At 34.6% G+C, this 14,665-nt stretch overlaps 1 protein-coding gene across 5 annotated transcripts in view; it reads left to right on the top strand.

Moving 5' to 3' along the window:
• LOC105347243 (inter-alpha-trypsin inhibitor heavy chain H3) overlaps positions 1-14,665 on the top strand; it is an 84,335-nt gene that overhangs the window by 32,330 nt on the left and 37,340 nt on the right. The window lies entirely within an intron of this gene.

Here is a 14,665-nt window from a genome sequence, read left to right as displayed (position 1 = left end):
ATGTATGATACTCAGTTATCTCATTTATGACATGTCAACTTGCAGTCCAGTAGTACTAAGCAATCTGGTCTTAATATGATGTATTAAATAAATAATTATCATGAATTTATTCGATATTTGTTTGTATTTCATTTTTAAAACTTCCAGTTCTGTATATTTTACTGAAAAGAAAGCATCGTTTAAGCACATGCTTAAGGTTAAACCCGTCGGTCAACCCGGAAAATTCTGAACTCTTGAAAACTCGAAAAATCGATTACTTTTTTATAAAGTTATCGATTACAGGACAAAAACAAGTGTGATTGATTAATAATCGTTTACAATGCCCATGCATACTCTAAATCAAAGAAATTTGATTAAAATTATGTTCTTCAGGTATTGTAGTACACGTTTACATTGAATTATGTTTGGTTTAGCATGATCTTTGTACTAAAATTAGACAAATTTTTAAATTAGTGTCTTTTCTAATACAATTATGTTTATATCCATATATATGTAAATTAAAGATTTCTTCGGAAGTGTTAAATGCGTTGCCTAGTGATTTTGTGGTCGCTGGATCAATTCCATCAAGAAGTAAATATGTTTTTTCAGTTAATTGAAACATGAACAGAATAGAGAGATTAAGTAACCTGTATCAAATCTTCTGGGATTTTTAAATAAAATTATCTTGTTTAATTCAGTCTGAGTATGAGCACACCCAATATAAAAAATTTCTTCAATAACACTATACATGTACTCTATTTACACTTTGATTCATTGCATTTTGCTTAAACTTATCATGGTTCAGAATATCAACTGACATTTTACACAAAGTTTATCGAATTTATGACGAACCAGTTTTTACATCACCATTATAAAATCAGTATCCAGATTTTATATTGCAACAGCTAGCTACCTGAAGCTATTTTTAGTAAAACAGGTGAAGGCCTGGGAAAAGGGGCTATACCACTTCACAAATTATTACTAGCTTTGATTGAAACTTCTTGATGTGTTGATGTTATGTACATTATGTAACTATTCTAGAGAGTCAATAAAAAAAAAATCATACTTTGTATCACGATACACATGTGATGATATGAAATGCGTATTGTGGGCCCTCATGATCAATTCGATTGATGTAGAGCCATATCGTTACACCTCTACTAATTCAAGTTTTTCAAATCATGATATGCAGACAAATAATGGGTCATTTGGTAGAGTGCACATCAGATGGTTTTACTTGCACTGTTGTGTTTTCAAAAATCAATGGTAATGAAAGATCTAAACACTTTGATATCGCCCCTTTTCAAACATCACAATTTCAGTATTTTAGGTTAAAGCACTAAGTGTGCTCTGTATGGAATCATTTTAAATTATTTCTGTCAGGGAGACTTTCCTTATTTATAATTCTATACTTCAGTGCAAAGTTACAGCTATGTATTGGGCATTGAATTACTAGATTGAAATAGAAGGTCGAGTGCAATGACATTAAGCATTGTTAATTAATGCTCTTCTTGAGAAAACAAATCAATATATAAGACTTTAAGGATATGCGGTTGGTGGTGCAGGGCTCGACATTAACGCTTGTCCGCTTCTCCGGTACCAGTTAAAAAAATATACGGACAAGTGAATATTGTTGGTCACTTGTCCGACTGGACAAATGCATTTTTATGTAAAGAAGTCTCCGACATTTAAAAAAGAAAAGAAAGTTTTGGGATAAGTTTATCCGTAGTCTCGTTATAAGTTTATCGATTACCGTAGTTATTTTGAATTTCGATCCCGACATCAAATTGCAATGCATTTGAGTTAATTTTCATCGGGATTGAAGTTCAATAATTTCAAACAACTTTCAATTGAACTGTAAAGATGTGGATCTTAGTTCTTACAAAGTAACAAACACACATGTTAAGAAAAAGAAAGGGAGAAAGGAAGATAAGGTAGCAAAGATAAAAGATTATGGAAAGAATTGTAATTTATTTAAGGTTTCATTCATCATTGATAGACTATAATGACTTTCCATGTTTAGTTTAAAAAAACAGCAGAGAAATCAATATGACAGTTACATATATTTTTAAACCTGATGCTAAATTTTAATATGTCTTGAAATTGTCATGACAAAGCTACAGCTGACAAATCGTGTTTAATGTTATATGGAACAAATTCATTTAAAAAATCGGGTTATTAATTATAGCTAGAATAATCAATAAATGACTTTATTTCAGTAATACTAAACTGTAGTTTTTAAGTTGACAATATTTGATCTTTAATATTGAAAAGTTTTCGGACAAGTGAAGTTGAAGTTCGGACAAGTAAATATCTAGGAAAAAAAGTTAATGTAGAGTCCTGTGGTGTTAAGTCAAAATCTCTGGTCTTAATGATATTGTAATTTTTTTTAAATGAAAAAGTTTGCTTGTTTGATGGTAATTCTTTATTATAAAATATGTTCATGGGGACAGGAGTTACAGTATTGAACTACAGCAGGTTTGTACAATAGTTTTAATACATGTATATTGTATCAGAGCATGGTTTAGATATTAAGATAGAAATTGAATGTGAACAATGAGGCCTATTCAAATTTGTGATATCCATGACCACAGGGTAAAGGTCCTTAGTTTTGTTTTTTGTTTTTTTTTGGGGGGGGGGGGTCTTGACTTGTTAATTGTTTATGTGTTTTAGTTGTTGCTAGGGTGGTTGGGATGTGTGAGCAAGAGGAGTCCTATTGGTCACATGTAGTAACTAATCATTGATTTTAATTGTACTATTGTGCATCTAGGCAACTCCCGGATGATAAAGTTTTATTAGCTAAAAATGAAGTCATTTTTTAAATGGAAATTTTTGTTTGTGACTTATCTTTAAGTAGCTAAATTTCAAGTTTGAAAAATTAAGAAAATTCCTCTCTCCATCCTGGGTCTACAAACCTTCAGGCAGCAACTCCAAGCAAGCAAATTTTTTAAAGGATGGCTCTAGCAGGCAGACTGACGACATGTTTATAGTGAGCAAGGTGGTCTTCCTAATCGTAAAAATTCATGTCACGTGGGTTAAAGACATGGTGATGCACAAACGCATGATTTATTAAATATCAATTATACCCCACGCAAACGAAGTTGTGGGGGGGGGATATATAGGAATGACATTGTACATTAATCTGTCTGTGCAAAATTTGTGTCCGGTCCATATCTCTCTTATTGATAAACATTGGAAGTTTATACTTCACACACAGATTGCTTAAGACCTAAGAGAGTGTCATGATCTTGACACAAGGTCATTGGGTCAAGGTCACTGGCAGGGAAAATGCTTTATTCCTGTCCGGTCCATATCTTTCTTAAAAAGAAACATTGGAAGTTGTTACTACACAAAAAAATTACTTATGACCTGGAGGTTTGTTTTGACCATGATCAAAGGTCATTTTGGCAAGGTGAAGGTCATTGGCAGGAGAAGTGCTAAATTCGTGTCTGGTTCATATCTTTCTTATGGAAAAACATTGGAAGTTGTTACTTGTGTATCATGACCTTGATCCAAGTTTATTTGGGCAAGGTCAAGGCAATTGTTTAAAAAATGCTTAATTCCTGTCTGTGTCATGTCTTGTATTAATGATAATGATTAGAAGGTAAAATTTGACACGAAGCTTGCTTGTGTTATGCATTGATTGTTAGATTCTCAATTCCGTTCGCACCTCTGAAAATGCCCCGCCTCAATCTGTTTTATCTTTTTTGAATATAAAATTGTATGGAAAAGATTTTTCAGTTTGAAACTCTGTATACCAAAAATTTACAAAATTTAATGGCTGCCTGACATGTAGATTTCTGTTTGATTCCAGTCATATTTGTTATCTGAAAGATGCAAATGTCTTCATGCATTAACAATTAAGTTGGATAAAATGGAATTTTAGAATACATATTGGTTTGTGTACTCATATTAGCATTAACAATTTAAAAAAACCCAGAGCAGTTGTTGTTGATTGAACGTGGAGGGTTTAATAGATTTTCTATAATAGAAAATCACTTGAATTATAAATTTTTCTAAATAGCAGAAAGGTATCAATTGCTTGCTCACAGTACCTCTACTTGACATGACTTTCACATATTTTATATATCTCATTTAAAAAGATAAACTTTTGAAAATTACAATGTTCAAGACTAAGTCAAACCAGTTAGAAAGAGAGATATTGAATTATTCTTTTTGATTTCACTCTTAACATGTTTATGAATATTGAGATTTCCTTTCACATTATAGGTAAGCTTTAACAGGTGAATGTAAATAATGCAGTGTGGCATATAGTATGAGCTAGTGGCCTTTCAGTGAAACTTGATGTCTTCAAAACCAATATTTTTTTGTATATAAGTTAAGACTCGCTCTCTGTGAAAGAATATTTCAGACTACAGACATCAAATAACATCAAATTCATATTATTTTTAAAGCATCTCTCATTATGGCTATTTTTTTGGGCAGGAATAAACTTGTTCTTTGGTTTTTCATTTTCAATTACCAGTAAATCTGCAAATTGAGATGAGTTTTAATGATATGTAAACTGCTGTAGTCTGTCACTTTTTGATGATTTAAAAAAGATACACATACCTGTGAAAGAAATAAATACCGTAAGTTGAAATTGATAAAACGGTAAATACTTAGATATCGTCATTGACATATTATCATTTTTTCACTCATAAAAGTTCACAGGAACAAAAACAAATTTCTTGCAGAGATTTGTAATAGGAAATGTTTACATCTTTTCACTATTCTGAACTCAATCAGAATACCTTGCAAAATTTTCAACATTATCATCCAGCTATTTCATGGCTGATGCAATGTAAAATCCCATCACTTTCTATTTTAAGTTGTGCATTGAAATCTGAAGTGGTAGGGAGGGCGTTTCAAAATAGATAATCTGAACATTTTTTATATAAGTTGATAAACATAGTTTGAACACAAAGGTATTTATTATTACCAAGGGAAAAGTGGTGGAAGCAATAACTCAGGACAGAGTATAGGTGATGACTTAAATTAAAATGTGAGAAACATCCTAGCATGAAGAATGGTGTATTTTTTAACATGGTTTTAAAATTTCCTTCTCAAGAACATTTACAACAGTTTGTGAGATTACTATGCAAGAATTTTTAGAAAGCATAAATTCTAATTTGAATTGTTACATTACTACCCTGTAAAAAATATTTGAGCCCTAAGACGGGTCCAAATTTTAGCATGTATTGGGTAAATGTTTAAAAACCATCTTCCAAAAAGTACCATGTATTTCTATGCAAGTATTCTAAGACAGTGAATATTCTAAATTTTATAGAGTTTTCAAAACTATATTTTTGTTCCTTCTGTCAAGAGGCATCGAATGGTTTGTAGGTCATAATCTTTGGGATGTCTCCTGATATCTTGAAAATGTTTGAGATCTCCACCCCTAAACCATGTATATTCTTGTTTTATGTATCAAGGGGCATTAAATGGTATGTAGATTATGAGGCATATGGTGGTCCTAACACTCACCCCCCCCCCCCCCCCCTCCGGGAACAGGAAGTGACAATATCTTGAAAACAGTTAAAATCATACCACTAATTCATAAAATTAGGTATTTTTGTTCCCTGGGTCATGAAGATTTACCAAAATATTAATATTAAAATTTTTTTTTTTATTTATTATAGATGCCAAAGAGAGTTAAGGTCAATAATAGGGGTAAACGCCAGAAAGACAAGATCAGAAAGAGACTCAAACGACAGCACGCTTCTTCCTCTAATGCATCTCCAAATGAGACTACAGAGTCTATTGGTCCTTGCGGATCAATGGACGGGGCTAACTCAGCTCCTCCTGGTAATTTTCCAGGGTTTGGTTGCATGGGGTTCCCACCTAAAGAGGAAAAACCCCTGGCCAGGATGCAGGCCTCGCCTTGTGTGAAAATGCATCCACCTGCCCCGAGGTTGCCATCTCCTCGGGGAAGTCGTCTGTTTGTCAAAAACGTGACAAAGGCACTGTCCACTGACTCCCCAGCGTGGGTTTGTACTCCTGCGAGAGTACCTGGGTATGATGAAGGCTCTGAGCCTAACCCAGCAGGTCAGGCGCAGCTGGACTCCTCCATGCTAAGAGGGTCCAGCAGTATATCAAAAGATGAGGAAACAAAGACAGTATTCAAAATGGCTTCTGAACGTACAAAAAGCACTGACTTGGTCACAGAAAACAATGAGAAAACAAAGACAGTTTTCAAAATGGCTTTTAAATGTAAAAACAGTACTGACTTGGTCACGGAAAACGATATGTGTTATGAACAAAGAAAGCATAGTTACATGGAAAAAAATGATGAGAAAAATGGACATGAAAGATTATCACAGGGTATTCACCAGAAACCTACAAAGAAACAAAAATGTGAATATTTTTCTGAAAATGAGAATGACAGTACAAACATGAATGAATACAAGACGAATGATGAACCTGAAACTTCATCTGAAAACATTGAAAAGTTCTTTGTCCAGAATAGTGATTGTAAAAATGAGATTGATTGTAATGAAAACAACACAATGTTTCAAACATCTGTTCAGGGTTCTTTTCATCAGGCACACCCCATGTTTGGCGATAATGCAGGTACCCAATGTGTTGCCAATAGTTTAGCAGGGCTAGCATTTGAACAATTTAAAAGCAGCATACACTGGACAACACAAGACATGAACAAGATACTAGCAACAGGTGATGAATTGTATACGTTTTTGCAAAGAAGTTCTTCAATGCATAGCAGATATTTGCTGGTAGACGAGTTACCTCAGTTCTTTGAGTGTTTCAATAGAACATATGAATTTACAATAAATTCAACATTAGCGAGTATTATTAGTTTGTCGGGTAATGAACCATGCTATGCAGATTTCAATGCTTACCCCCTTTATGAGGCATTACAAATAGCGCTGATGGAATCAAATGGATGTTTTGTCTGCTTTGGGGGAAATACGTTTCTTATTGGAAAAACAAATGGACTATATTTTACATTTGACTCCCACTCAAGATCAATCCAAGGCTTATGTTGTTGCAGTGGGAAAAGTACAAGGCTTTTATTTAAAGATGTGGAGGGTTTATTAGAACATATTAAGAAACTTGCCATTTCCATGGGATTTTCAAACGTTGTTGAGTGCAATATAACGGGGACACAATGCCGAGCAAAAAGAGTAGAAAGGGAAAGATATGTTTCGCATTTTGCAACAGAACAGAATGGAGAAAATCGCTGTGAAAACTCGCCTGGCTGCAATATTGCTAATGATAATGAAGATGATGAAATAGTTTTTGTTCATAGAGAAACAAACAGATTTCGATTTTGTCCTATGTCAGAGGCTTCAAAGCAAGAGTCATGCCTTGCGATAGGAATACCATATGCTCAGTTAGAGGATAGCACATTCGAAAGGCCTACTCAAGAATTGGGAGTACCTTCTTTAAGCAAAGAAATCACGGGGGATGGAAACTGTTTCTTCAGAGCAATTTCTTATTGTCTCACATGTTCAGAAAATCACCATTATGTTGTTAGACGTTCAAAATGCCATCATATTTTGGAAAATGGAGAAATATTTCAGTCTTTTTTGAGATCACACGAGCATTCCATCGAAAAACATGTGTCGTCAATGGAAAAAGAAGGGCATTGGGCAACAGAGTTAGAAATTTTAGCATTAGCTCACATGCTGTCCATCAATATCTTCACATTTTCAAATGGTATTTGGCTGAAATTCTCAGGACGAAATATCTCTGCATCTTTCCAATCAGAAGATGGTTTGTATTTAAACCACAAAAATGAGAATCATTATGACGTTGTCCTCGACGTTGGTGAATTTTGTGTTAATGATGAAACCAACAGAAAAATGGGCTTAAGGAATGTAGAAACAGATATGAGTTGCAACGAAAGATCGAGTATGAATAAAGAAGAAAAGAAACTTCAATACAAAAGAGAAAAGTATAGAAAAAAATACAACGAAAATTTGGAATTCAGGGAGCAAAAACTTGCATATGCTTCACAGAGGTATAAAGAAGACGATGAATATAGAATGTCTTTGAAAGAAAGATATCAAAATGATCATACATTTCAGGACAAGACCAGGTTCAAAAGTATGATCAGAAGTAGAGCACAATACAGCCAAAAAGATCACAGAGAAAAGGTGTTGAGGAAAGCAAATTTTCAGTATCGAACTGATGCTATACACAGAGAGAGTATCAAGCAAAAGCGTGCTCTAAAGTATAAAACAGACAGTGTACACAGAACAATGTGTAAAAAGAAAGGCACCGAAAAATACAAAAAAGATGAAGTATACAGACAAAATGTCATAACACGGAGTAAGCTAAAGTACAAAACTGATTATGAATATAGAAAATGACATGAAAATGAGAAGCTCAAAAAAGTATGAGCTTAATGAAACACACAGAGAAAAGGTGAAAGCAAGAAGCATTAGCAAATATTCCACTGATCATATCCATAGAGAAAACACGAAAAGAGCAAGTGTTCAGAAATATCACAGCGATGACAAATTCAGAGAAAAAATCCTTTGTACTAGTTCATTGAAATACAAAACGGATGAAACTTTTAGATTGAAGTCTAAAGAAAACAGTAACAAATATTACCACTCCACTCCCCGTGTTCAGAAAAAGAAAATTCAAAAGTCTCGGCAAAATAGGTTAGATAAGAAAATGAAACTTGAAAATATAGAGGAAGTATGTCATATATTCAAAAGAAACACAGCTCGAGGTCCTGATTTTGCATGCTGTAGTTGCCATAGATTAATGTTTCAGAATCAAGTACAGATGTGTAACAGAGACGTGTACGCTAAAAGTGAAAGATCTGCAGAAGTGGCTGGTGCTTGCATTAAAGATACGTTTTGGCATGAATGTAAAGCATCCTGTTCCAAAGATTGTACTAAGTCTTCTCTGTGGATTTGCTATACATGTCACCGAAAGATTATCAGTGGTGAAATGCCATCCGAAGCTGCAGCAAACAATATGTATCTTGAGCCTGTTCCCGAAGAACTATCCTGCTTAAACAGTTTGGAACAACATTTGATTTCTCAACATATTCCTTTCATGAAGGTCATGGCTCTTCCAAAAGGTGGTCAGAAAAATATTCATGGTCCAGTTGTTTGTGTGCCATCTAATTTGAAGAAAACAACTGCTTTACCTTTGAACAATGACGAAAACCATTTGCTTCGTGTAAAACTAAAGAGAAAACTGAGCTACAAAGGTTATTATGAATATCAATTCATTAACCCAGCACATGTTCTCTCCGCGTTAGATTACTTGAAACAAAACAACAAATGGTATTCAAAAATTTCCATCAATAGAGACATCGACAGTTCAGAAACAAACAAATATGTTGATCAAACCGAAGTTCAAGCAACAAATGAAGATGTTCAAGCAGAAGTTCAAACATCGCCGGAAGAAAATGAACAGCTTCAGATAGCAGTTGACACCTGTCTTCAACCTGTAGATATTGCACAAGAAGTGTTAGACCATTATTTCGATGATGTGTTCAATATTGCTCCAGCCGAAGGAAATAATCCAGTTCGAATGCTCCAGGAACCAGGGAACGAAGCAAAAACATTTCCATATCATTTTCCGTCAGGAAAGTTCGCATTTGATGAGCAAAGGGACAAAAGACTGACACTTGCTCGATATTTCAATAATAGACTTATGAATGCAGACAATAGATTTGCAAAGGATACAAACTACATTTTCTTCAGCCAGTATTTGTCTGAACTAAATCAAGTGATCGAAAAAACCCAGATTTCAATTCGGAAGACTATATCAATTAACGAAAAAGGGAAAGCAATCAATTCGGATATGCTACGAAATCCAGAAATTCTCTCGAAATTATTGAGGAACGATGAAGCAATAAGATTTATGCAACCGATAAGAGGAACTCCAGCTTATTGGTCGGCAATACAGAAAGATCTTTTTGCAATGCTTAGACAGCTTGGAATTCCAACATGGTTTTGTTCGTTCTCGTCAGCAGAATATAGATGGAATGATGCCATCGGTTCTTTGCTCAAACAACAATGTGATGAAAGAAATCCGGATATGCTAGATTGGACAGAAAAAAATGAGATTTTGCGTAGCAATCCTGTTACCGTGGCTAGAATGTTCGAACACAGATTTCGTGTATTTCAGCGAGACGTAATTCAATCACCATCAGAACCAATTGGGAAAATAGTAGATTTCTTTCAAAGGGTTGAATTTCAACAAAGAGGTTCGCCACACATGCATTGTTTATTTTGGGTGGAAAATGCTCCAAAGATAGATGTTGATGGCAAACAAGCTGTGGCTGATTTTATCGACAAATATGTGACATGTGCTGTTCCAGATGAAAATGAAGATTCTGAACTGAGAAAAATTGTATTGGATGTTCAACAACACAGTAAGAATCACTCAAAGTCGTGTAAAAAAAATGGAGTCGAGTGTAGATTCAACTTTCCTAGACCACCATCTCAGCGTACATTTATCACAGAAATGCGTGATGACGACGATGATATTGATGAAACTGCAGAAACTCCAAGTGTTCACCAACATGACTCTAATCAATATCTCACAAAGTCTCAAGCAAAAGAAATTTTAATGAATGTGTGGAATAAGATCCAAAGTGATTCCAATGAATTTGAAACAACAGATGATGTTTTTGATGATCTCTCTCTGACGCAAGAAATGTACGAAAATGCACTGAATGTTTTGTCCAAAAAATTAACAGTTGTTCTCAAAAGGCACCCAAATGAATTGTGGACAAATCAATACAATCCATGTCTGCTTAAATGTTGGAACGCAAATATGGATATTCAATATGTATTGGATCCTTTTAGTTGCATTGTATATATAGTCTCGTACATATCGAAGTCTGAAAGAGAAATGGGAATGCTATTGAATCAAACAAAACTTGAAGCACATGAAGGAAATCTTAATGCCAAACAAACATTGAAGAAAATAGGATCTGCATACATGACACATAGAGAGGTTTCTGCACAAGAAGCTGTGTACAGAGTTTGCAATTTGAGAATGAAAGAAGCTTCAAGAAAAGTCATCTTTATACCAGTTGGAGAAAACCCAACTCGCATGACAAAACCCCTTTCTCAAATGAAACCAAAACGTCAGGTACCAGAAGATGATTTAGAAGGAGAACAGGACGATGAGGAAATTTTCATGACAAACATTGTTGAAAGGTATGAAAACCGACCAAACAGCAGGCCGTTTCATAACATGTGTTTAGCCGAGTTCTGTTCTGATTTTCGCGTACTTGCCAAATCTCAAGTTCCAAAAGGAGTTAACGAAAACGTCTTCGAACTACAAAATTCCAAGGGATTTGTTCAAAAGAGAACGAGAACGAAACAAGCAGTTGTGAGGTATCCTAGATTTAGTGCAGAGAAATCTCCAGAGAAATTTTATCAATCTCGACTACAGCTATTTCTTCCATATCGGAAAGAGTCACAGTTAAAACCAGATTCATTCGATTTGTACGAGACATTTTATGAAAAGGGATTTGTGAAATTGGAAAACACAAAATATGTAAAACCAGTCAAAGTCATTGTGGAATCAAATCATGCTCGATATGCTGAAAATGAAAATGTTATTGATGAAGCTCAAGAAAAGTATGAAAACATTGGAGAACCAGAGGATGCATGGGCAAACCTGTGTCCCGAAACTGAACGTGATAGAGATGAATGTGTCATGATGCAGTCTCAACAGCGAAACTCGGATGAATTTGTCGAAACAATTCCAGACATAGAAAATGACGTGAACAAATCTGATGTCTTATATCATGTACAGCAAATCAGTGTCTCAAATGAAGAGATGTTGAACATACTGCAACACTTAAATAAAATCCAACAGAAAGTCTTCTACTTTGTGCGAGACTGGTGTATAAGAAAACTTGTCAATGAAAACCCAGCCCCATTTCATATATTTCTTACTGGTGGGGCAGGTACCGGAAAAAGCCAAATTGTGAAAGCAATCAATTTCGAAGCATCACGGCTTTTCTCAAAAAGTTTATCTTCACCAGAATCCTTATCAGTTTTGCTGACAGCGTTTACTGGCACAGCTGCTTTCAACATTGGTGGCAATACAATTCATAGCGTTTTCTCTTTGACAAAGTTTTTGCCTCTGCCATACGAACCATTAAAAGAACAATCTTTAAGTGAAATCAGAATGAAACTCGCAGACTTGAAAATTCTTGTAATTGATGAGGTATCGATGGTATACAAGAGGCTATTATTCTACATTCACGAGAGACTGGTACAAATCAAAAAATGCAAAGATCCATTTGGAGGAATTAGTGTGATTGCTGTTGGTGACTTTTTCCAACTTCCACCTGTAAAGCAAAGAAAAGACGAGAGACTTTACAAAGATAACGCAACATATCCCATTGACTTTTGGCGAGATTTGTTCCACGAAGTTGAATTGACTGAAATTATGCGTCAACGTGATGATGTCCCTTTCGCAACAGCTTTAAATTTGCTGCGCACAAGAACTTTAGAAGAACCTCTAGCAATCGAAACGTTGAATACTGTGAATGACTGCATCAGAGAAGGTCCCGAGGATGTTTTACATGTGTTCTCTACTAACGATGAGGTGAACACGTACAATTTGAATATGTTGAAACAAAAATGCAAAGATTTCAAACAAATTGATGCAAAAGATTATCAAAAAGATAAAACCTCAGGAAAACTTTGCCTTAAAGATAAACCATCCCAAACCAAAAATGACAGTTTATCTAGCTCGCTTTTGTTTGCAGTTGAGGCTCGTGTCATGCTAACAAGGAATTGCAATGTCAAAGATGGCTTAGTAAATGGAGTTATGGGATACATTTCCCACTTTGAACATACAGACGCTGACAAATCAAATGTTACAGCAATAGCTGTTATTTTTGACAGTGAAAATGTAGGAAAACAAACAGGAAAGCGAACTGAAAATGGAAACATGGTTTTAATTCAAAGAATCCAAGAAGAAATAGTTATTAGAAAGTCGATCTCAATAGTAAGACAGCAATTTCCCTTAAAACTCTCATGGGCCTGTACAGCTCACAAAGTACAAGGTATGACTGTAGAAAAAGTTGTTGTCAACCTTGACAAAACATTTGCTCCCGGTCAAGCATATGTGGCATTAACAGGAGTAACATCAAAGAACGGATTATTCATCGAAACAAATGACAAAACAAAGTTGAAAAACAAGTTATATGCCGATCGAGATGTCAAATCAGCCATGGAAGACATGCAAAAGCTAGAACTTGACGGACCCTTTGAGACTGACTCCAACAAAACAATAGTTGTACTTCATAACATTCAAAGTTTGAAGAAACACTTTAGCCACATGAAGGTTGACAGTCGATTTACAAAGGCAAACATAATTTGCTTAACAGAGACATGGTTGAAACCTGATCAAGACATCACTCAGCTAAACCTAAATGGTTTTGAGTTTCACCATCTTGCAAGAATACAAGCGTATAGCAACAACGATGACCACATGACGTCGCTGCGCAATTCAAAAGGAGGCGGAGTTGCTTTCTATCTCAAAGAAAATGATGATAAAAAACAGATTATTCATCATTCGATCCAAAACATAGAAAGCATTGTTGTCAAGTTTTTAAAGAAGAATGTAGTACTGGTCAATGTTTACCGACCGCCTACTTTAAGCATAACCACGTTTTTGCATTCTCTGAAATCACTCATAGACACAGTAACATCACAAGGCGAGAATTGCATTGTCCTAGGAGATTTCAACGAAGATACCAAAGCGAAAGGACCAATACAAACTTTTATGGAAAACAACGGGTTTAACCAGATAGTAAATTTTTTCACAACAGAAGGTGGAACCACTTTAGATCATGTTTATATATCAAATCAGATTCAAGCGCACACAGAAAGAATCTCCACGTTTTACAGTTATCACGAGGCTGTTGTTCTCTTTCTTTGAAGATATACACGTATTCCGATGCTGTAATGATGGATTGTCATGATTATAGAAGATATAGAGAACTTGCTTCGATTGCAAAAATGAAAAAAAGATTTTAAAGTTTTAAATACAAACAAGACGCTCAAAAAGTCTTATCAATATCTCAGTGAAGGTACTTTGTAGATATAAAAGTAGATTGTATATAATATATTTCATGGACACTGTAAAACAGTGGCTTAATTTTTAATATCAAGTTTAATGAAAAATTGATACAGAAGTTTTTTAAAATACATAAGAAATATTATTATTATTAAAGCTATACACGCTATAATTTGCGTCAATTTTGAATAAAGGGGAATATGTATGTGTTTGATTACTAATAAAAGTCACCTTTATGCTGTTAATTTTAATGCTAAATTCGATCACGTAACAAATATATAAAATATCAAACAATAAAAAAATATTTAATTTCCTGACAGGAAAGTAATGCCTCCTCGTGAATATCAATCTATCACGTGATATCGACAGCTAAATTTAGCCTATCATACCAAAACTGGTGAAGGGTCAACATCTTCATAATTGCTATAGTTTCACAAAGAAAAGGATATTTTCAGTAAAGCATAGATTTGTCCGATATACGAGTACAAACAAAAGAAAAAATACAAGCCTGTGAGTAGATATGAATACTTCCTTTAAAAAAATGACGTAGACCTGTGTTTTCCCCTATGTGCTATTTATAGATCCTATAAGTGTTAATGCAGAAGTAAGGGTATCGTGAATGACAAACGTATTTTACTCATTA

The sequence above is a fragment of the Magallana gigas genome, chromosome 4 (assembly GCF_963853765.1).
Source record: "Magallana gigas chromosome 4, xbMagGiga1.1, whole genome shotgun sequence".
NCBI classification, from domain to species: domain Eukaryota; kingdom Metazoa; phylum Mollusca; class Bivalvia; order Ostreida; family Ostreidae; genus Magallana; species Magallana gigas.
Note: the sequence above shows the minus strand (reverse complement) of the source record. Positions and strands in the feature narration are given on the sequence as shown.